The sequence below is a fragment of the Callorhinus ursinus genome, unplaced genomic scaffold (genome assembly GCF_003265705.2).
Source record: "Callorhinus ursinus isolate GAN/ISIS: 27379988/994484 unplaced genomic scaffold, GSC_fseal_2.0 scaffold52, whole genome shotgun sequence".
Lineage (NCBI taxonomy): Eukaryota > Metazoa > Chordata > Mammalia > Carnivora > Otariidae > Callorhinus > Callorhinus ursinus.
Window position 1 is genome coordinate 4971047 of NW_027397114.1, and position 8173 is coordinate 4979219.

Genomic DNA, 8173 nt, shown 5'->3' on the forward strand with positions numbered 1-8173 from the left:
TTCTCTCTTGCCCTCTGGGTGCTCAGAGTCCACTCTGGAGCTAAAGACAAATGCTCATGAAACTCATTCCAAGAGCCCAGCTTCTGGAAGGCCTTTTAACTTCGGGAGCTTGCACAGCTTGTGGGTAGCCTGGCAAGGGGGAGGATAGAGGCCTGGGGGCCATTCAGGGAGAGTTCCGCAGAGGCTAAAGGACAACGGAAGAAGGGGGTGGGAATGGTGCTTGGTTAGGCGGGTACACAAACTGGCTGGGGCTCTGCTGCTGTCCCCTGAGGACCTTGGACAGGTCCCATCCCCTCTCTGTGCTTCAGTTTCACCATCTGCTTCATGAAGGTGTCAGACCAGATCAGAGCTGCTTAACCTTTGGAAAATCTAAGCAAAACTAGGAAGTTTCTCCCCTAATGTGTGCATTTGGATTTTTAAAAATTATTATGGTAAAATACATGTAACATTCACCATTTTCATAAGAGGCATTTAGTGCACCCGCAATGTTGTGCAACCATCACCAATATCTGGTTCTAGAACTTTTTCATCATCCCAAAAAGAAACCTTGTACCCACCAAGCAATCACTCCCCATTCCCCTCTCTCCTGAGCCCCCGGCAACCTCTGATCTCCTTTCTGACTTTATTGATTTGCCTATTCACCCACTATTGGGCCTCTTGTGTCGGCCTGCTTTCACTCAGCATAATGTTTCCGGGCTCATCCATGTCGTAGCACGTGTCAGTGCTCCAGTCCTTTCTACAGCCGAATATTCCCCACTGTGCTCTGCCACATTCTGTTTATCCACCATCTGTGCATTTGATTTTGCGCATGATTTTGCATTCGATTCCAGGGACTCCCTGGACTTCACTCATGTGTCTCTGGGGTGGGCTGAGGTCAGTTTGCCTTAGACACAGAGCTGAGTCATCTCAAAGTGGATTTCCAACTCTAATGTATGTGCTCAGGGGGTAGTGATTAATCACAACTTGGGAACGGCAGAATGCATATCAGGGGAGCCTTCCTGGAGGAGGTTTCATGTGAGGTGGGCTGCTGAAGGTAAGAAGGCAACAGGCAGGTCAGGCGGCAGGCTCTCCTTGTGGGGACACGGCAGGAGCTGAGGTCCCAATAGGAGAAAGCTCTGGGGGCGGAGGGTGGGGCAGGGACCAGCATCATTTAACTGGAGCATCCCCCCGCCCCCCGCCCCCAGCAACCTTATGGAGCCCAGGGAAGAGGCGGTGGCTGGGTTGACAGAGGGCACAACCTCAATTACTGCCTTATGTCTCAGTTTATTTCCACCCAGCCAGGTGCCGGGCATGTCATCAGCCACTCTGCAGAGGCTAAATAGCCTCCCCAAATAGAAACTGTTTCCTCCACAGGCTGCACTGTCCCCTCCAAGGGACAGCCACCCTCCCAAGGCCCAAGGCGGGGGGCAGCCTGTTCTCCAGCCCCTCACATCTTGCTACCCACCCTCACCTCCGGCTCTCTCCCCGCAGGTCAGGCCACTGCCTCTGCCTCACCTCCATAGACGCACCTGGCTCACTCCCCTCTGGCCCCGCCACCGGCCTCTAAAACAACAAATCACACTACTGCCTCCTCACCGAACGGAACGTGGCTTAGCTAGCGCTCACCTGCCGTCTCAGCTCCTTCAGGGCCCTGAAGTCGGGCCACAGCCCAACTCTGTCCCCAGGAGGGACTGAATGCAGCCTCAGGGATGATGCGCAGACTCCGGGCACCACCCCCAGGCTCAAAGTGCCCTTAGTCTCCCTGGAGAAGGACACAAGGAGAGACTTTTAGGAGGCGCAGAGCGAAGGCCAGAGCCGGGGCCGCCCGGACCCAGGCCTTCCGCCCACCTCCCCCAGCGCTGGGGGGCCTCGCCCCGCCCCCGCTGGCCGCGGGGTGAGGAGCAAGGAGCTCTGGAGTAAACCTCGGATTTGCATCTCAATGTTGCCCTTCCTAAACCCTCTCTCTCCTCTTTGGAGTGGGGATAGCCCTGGCCCCCGAGTTGCTGTCCCCCTCTGTCGTCTCCTCCTGTTTCGCTATCCTCAGAATCCTTACCCCATCCTTCTGTACAGTCTGTTGGTCTGCCCCCACCGAAGCGGGAAGGCCAGGAGAGCCGGCACTTTGCCCGTCAGACTCGCAGCTGTATCCCAGTTCCTGGAATGGTGTCTGGCACATGTAAGCCATCGACAGTGGGTGGGGCTGGAGGGAAGCCTGGAGAAGCATCAGTTGGTTCCCGGTAGCTGCCTTCCAATATCTGTGGGGCGGGGAGAGAGGCTGGCCCCCTGTCTAACAGCACTCAAAGGCAAAACCATAAACCACAGTGACATTCCCAGGAAGTGTGCTGTAAGACTTTTCTAAGAACCAGAGCTTGCCTCTGGTGTGGAAATCGCTGGGACCATCTGCCTGGACTGCTGTCAAGGACATGCCCGAGGCGAACGGACATTGAGGTCTGGGGCTCTGTGCTGAGGTTGGAGGTTCTCTGCCTGCTTCCTCCTTCTCTCGTTCCCTCCCCGCTTGTCCTGGTCGGGAGAAGGCGGCTTGCTGGGGGGAGAATCAGGGCTGAGGGAGCTGGCTCACCTTGAGGGCTTCCTCTACTAGATTGGTGGGTTACCTGAGGAGTTGCCCCGGACCACCGGACCACCGGTGAGAACACTGTTCTAGTGGCGCATGGCCTGGATCTGGGAGAGAAGATGCTGATGAAAGGCTCTGGGCCTGAGTCTCTCTCTGGCTGTGTGACTCAGGCACTGGGCCTCCCCTCCTCAGCTTCCCTTACAGAATGGGCTCCATGCTGCCTTCCTCCATCCACTTCCCAGGATCAGTGCAGGGAGAAAAACAAAAGTACGCTGTCTGTAAGTCCTCTGAAAACTGCAGAGGAAAGGGATTGTAGTCAAGGCCCCGAGCACGCCAATCCACTCATTTCTCTCTTAGACTGTGCAGTAGGCAGAAGAACGGTCCCCCAAAGATTTCCACATCCTCATCACCAGAAGCTGTGAATTTGTCAACTTAACACAGCAAAAAAGGACTTCGCAGATGTGATTTGCAGAAGGGGAGAGAAGGGGAGATTCCCCTGGATTATCCCACGGGCCCAGTGTAATCACCGGGTCCTTATAAGAGAGAGGCGGGCGGGGCGCGAGAGTCAAAGAAGATGAAGGCAGGAGGCAGAGTTGGAACGATGCAGGCCACGAGCCAAGAAACGCCACAGCCGGGGCGCCTGGGTGGCTCAGTCGGTTAAGCGACTGCCTTCGGCTCAGGCCATGATCTTGGAGTCCCGGGATCGAGTCCCACATCGGGCTCCCTGCTCGGCAGGGAGTCTGCTTCTCCCTCTGACCCTCTTCCCTCTGGTGCTCTCTCTCTCTCATTCTCCCTCTCTCAAATAAATAAATAAAAAATCTTTAAAAAAAAAAAAAAAAAGAAAGAAACGCCACAGCCTTTAGTCGCTGGAAAAGCCAAGGAGCAGCTTCTTCCCTAGTGCCCCAGGAGGAACACGGCTCTGTGGACACCTGGATTTTAGCCATTTCCGACTTGTGACCTCTGGGACTGTCAGATACGAAATTTGTGTTGTTTTGAGCCACCAAGTTTGTGGCAATGTGTTATGGCGCAGGAGGAGATTCTTATAGACGGAGCCATATAGACACTGCCTTGAATTTGATTCTCTAATACTTTTTTTCAATATTCTTCTTCTGTCAATGAAAACTTCTGTCATTCCCAAGTTAGTTCATGACTCCCATGTTATCACTAAGTGGATCACGGCTTATTGGTCTTGAGTTCCATTTTAGCAGAGCATCCAAATTCCACACAACCAAGTTCAAATCCCAGCTCAGTAATTTTCTGGCTGGGTGACCTTGAGCTAGGTCACTTAACCTCTTGGAGCCAGTCTGTTCTGTGGCAAAAACAGGGAGTTGTAAGAATTAAATAGGATTCGGGGTACCTGGGTGGCTTAGCCGTTAAGCGTCTGCCTTCGGCTCAGGTCATGATCCCAGGGTCCTGGGATGGAGCCCCGCATCGGGCTCCCCGCTCCGCGGGAAGCCTGCTTCTCCCTCTCCCACTCCTCCTGCTTGTGTTCCCTCTCTCGCTGTGTCTCTCTCTGTCAAATAAATAAAATCTTAAAAAAAAAAAAAGAATTAACTAGGATTCTGTTCAAAAACTCTTTCCTTTCACAGGTAATAAGGGTCATGTTCAAGGTTGCTAGAGAAAATACAGAATGCTCAGTTAAATTAGAATTTCAGATAAAACAAATATATACAGGGCACCTGGGTGACTCAGTCGGTTAAGCGTCTGCCTTTGGCTGAGGTCATGATCCCAGGGTCCAGGGACTGAGTCCTGCATCCGGCTCCCTGCTCAGCGAGGAGTCTGCTTCTCCCTCTGCACTTCACCCCACTTGTGCTCTCTCTCTCTCTCTCAAATAAGTAAAATCTTAAAAAAACACAAATATATACACATATTTTTTAGTATAAGTATGCTCCATGCAATACTTGGAACATACACTAAAACTGTATTGTTTTATCTGAAATTCAAATGTAACTTGGTGTCTGTATTTTTATTTGCTAAATCTGGCAACCTTAGTCTTGTCCCAGGTCACATAGCTTGTAAGTGATAGAGTGAAGGGCCTGGCCTGGAGCAGATTGGCTCAGCCACACAGCAGCCCTGGACCCACAACTCAATGGAGGCTTCAAAAACAAATGCAGTCTGAGCCTTGGAAGCCCATCTCATATCTTAAAAATATCTAAAATGGTCGTGAAAATCGAATTTTATTTTATTTTTTTAAAGTAATCTCCATGCCCAAGCGTGGGACTTGAACTGATGACCCCGAGACCAAGAGTCACATGCTGTGCTGACTGGGCCAGCCAGGAGCACCATGAAAATAAAATTTTAAAACACCCCACAAATAAATGTTTCTATTACATGTATACATAAACATGTGTATAAAGTATATAAAATCGAAACTGAGTACAAAAATAAGTGGAAGAAGAAACTGTATGCCAAGAATTGCTTAATTTTTTTTTAAAGATTTTATTCATTTAAGAGAGAGAGAGAGAGAGAGAGAGAGCACATGAGCAGGGGGAGGGATAGAGGGGGAGGGGGACAAGCAGACCTCCCGCTGAGCGGGGAGCCCAACACACAGAGCTCATTCCCAGGACCCCGAGATCATGACCTGAACCAAAGTCAAGAGTCAGATGTTTAACCGACTGAGCCACCAGGTGCCCCAAGAAATGATTTAACATACATTAAGTATGTGAATTCAATCTCTAAAGGTCACATGCCTTTTAGGAATTTTTTTTTTATCAGCTCGATCTGGACCACCCTACAAGTCCCATGGAGTTTAAGCTAAATGGCAACTAAACTCCCTGAGGGCTCACCATGGCCTGGGTAGCCTTCTAAGTACTTCAGCTGTACTGACTTTTTTTTAAAAATTGAGATAGAATTCACATGGCACTTCACATAACATAGAGTTCACCATTAAGGGGCGCCGGGCTGGCTCAGTCAGTGGAGCATGTGACCCTTGATCTCAGGGTTGTGAGTTCAGGCCCCACATTGGGCATAGAGATCCCTTGAAGGAAAAAAAAAAGATTTTATCTTTTTTTTTTTTAAGATATTATTTATTTACTTGAAAGAGAGAGAGAGCAAGCGAAAGAGCACAAGGGAGAAGGGGCAGAGGGAGAAGGAGAAGCAGACTCCCCCACTAAGCAGGGAGCCCGATGCGGGGCTCAATCCCAGGACTCCAGGATCATGACCTGAGCCGAAGGCAGACGCTTAACCGACCAAGCAACCCAGGTGCCCCAAAATCTCTCTCTCTCTTTTTTTTAGATTTATTTATTTATTTGAGAGAGAGAGAGAGAGAGCAGGGGAAGAGGGGCAGAGGGAGAGGGAGAGAGAGAATCTCAAGCCGACTCCCCAGTGAGCTCGGGGCCCAACTGGGGGCTTAATCTCACGACCCTGAAATCATGACCTGAGCTGAAACCAAGAGTTGGATGCTTAGCCGGCTGAGCCACCCAGGCCCCTCAAAGAAAAATAAAATCTTAAAAAAAAAAGAGTTCACAATTTAAAGTGTACAATTCAGTGGTTTTTACTATATTCATAAGGTTATGCAACCATCACCACTATCTAGTTCCAGAATATTTCTGGCACCCTGGAAAGAAACCTTGTATCCATTTGCAGCCACTCTTCGACCACCCCCACCCTCCATCCCTGGCAAACATCTACTTTCTATCTGTATGAATGTGCCTATTCTGGACATTTCATATATATGAAATCATACACTATGTGGCCTTTTGTGTCTGGTTTCCTTCACTTAGCATGATATTATCAAGGTTCATCCATGTAGTACGTATCCGCATGTCATCTCTTTTTATTGGCGAATAATATTCACCATATGGACGTACCACATTTTCTTTACCCATTCATCAGTTCGTGGGCATTTGGGTTGCTTCCACTTTGTGGCTATTGTGAATAATGCTGCTGCAAACATTTGTGCATGAGCTTTTGTGTGAACTTGTTTTCAGCTCTCTTAGATACGTGCCCAGGAGTGGAATTGCTGGGTCCTGTGGTAGCTCTATATTTAACTTTTTGAGGAAACAAACATTTTTGTTCTCAATGAGATGCACCATTTTCCATTCCCACCAACTGGGTATGAGGGTTCCAGTTTCTCCACAAACTCACCAACGCTTGTTATTTCCTTTTCAAAAATAATTATAACCATCCTTGTGGATGTGAGGCAGCATCTCACAGTGGTTTTGATTTGCATTTCCTTAACGGCTATAATGATGTCAAGCAGCTTTTCATGTACTTACTGGCCATTTGTATATCTTCTTTGGAGAAAAGGCTATTTACATCCTTTGCCTGCTTTTTAACTGGGTTGTCATTTTTGTTGTTGAGTTATAGGAATTGTTTATATATGCTGGATGTCAAATCCTGGTCAGATGTATGATTTGCAAATACTTTCTTCCCTTCTGTGGGTTTTCCTTTCACTTTCTTGACGGTGTCCTTCGACACACAAAAAATTTTAATTTGATGAAATCCAACTTATATATTTTTCTCTGGTTGTTTTAGTTATGTATGCTAACTTCTTCAATGTTTACAATAGTCAAATGAGGTGGAGAATCTTATTAGCATCCCCATTTTACAGATGAAGAAACTGAGGCACAGAAAGGTAAAGTCCCTTGCCTGAGATTAAGCACCGGAGCTGGAATCTGAAGCTTTCACACACCAGGGCCCAAGAAGGGAACCATTCAGGCTGTGCTCAAGCTGGGGGTGCATGAGTAGATCGTTAAAATGTCCCTGGACCTTCAGACTTTGTTCAAGATTAGGGTTGCCTGCTCGACAGTTTACATCGCTCATTTGTATTGTTCATGAATTACCCTGAAGGGTCAGTCGGGAGAAGGGGCACCTGGAGGAAGGGCATTTGCTTCCTCAGTGATCTAAAGCAGCCTCCAGGAGCCGAGACCTTGCCCACCTTATTCCCCATTGGTGCTTCCAAGAGCCTCTGAAAGGCATTTGGCCTCTTACTGGGGTCTTGATCACAGTAAGAAAGGTCATCAAAGGAAGTGAGGCCTGTGTAAGTTGGTCAAATTCAACAGAAGCCCCAGGCTGAGTCAGGAACAGTAGGAATGGAGGTAAGGAGGCCCAAAGTCTAGGGAAGAATGAGGGTCAATGGGCACCACGAGAGACCTACTAATCAGGAGGTGGGAGCAAAGACAAGGCACGCTCTGGGAGTGTGCCCCAGGTGTCAGGGGTCTGGGAGGCAGGTGCATATCCCTGCCTGCATAGCTGAGCCACCTGAAGAATGGGGCCATTCCTGTCTCACCTGCTGGGGAAGAGCAAGGAACACTGGTATAAAAAGTATGGGTGATGCTGCCTGGAGGTTGTCACTCTGCCTGTGGCACACGCCCTCCCAGCCACCGGGGAGGTGGCAAGTTCTACAGTGGGATGGGAGGAAAATGTTTCCAAGGCTACCTACTGGCAAGGCCTTGTCAGCCACCAGGAATTCCTGTTCAGGACCTGTCTTCCTTAGGGCTAGCATGCCCCGGGCACTGTAAATCACAATGAAAATGCTAATAGTAATAACTACTGCATTTGTCAAATGTGCATTTTGGCCGGGAATTATACTAGGGCTCTTCCTATCCATCCATGCATCCATCCATGCATCCATCCATGCATCCATCCATGCATCCATCCATCCATCCATCATTGCCAACCTTA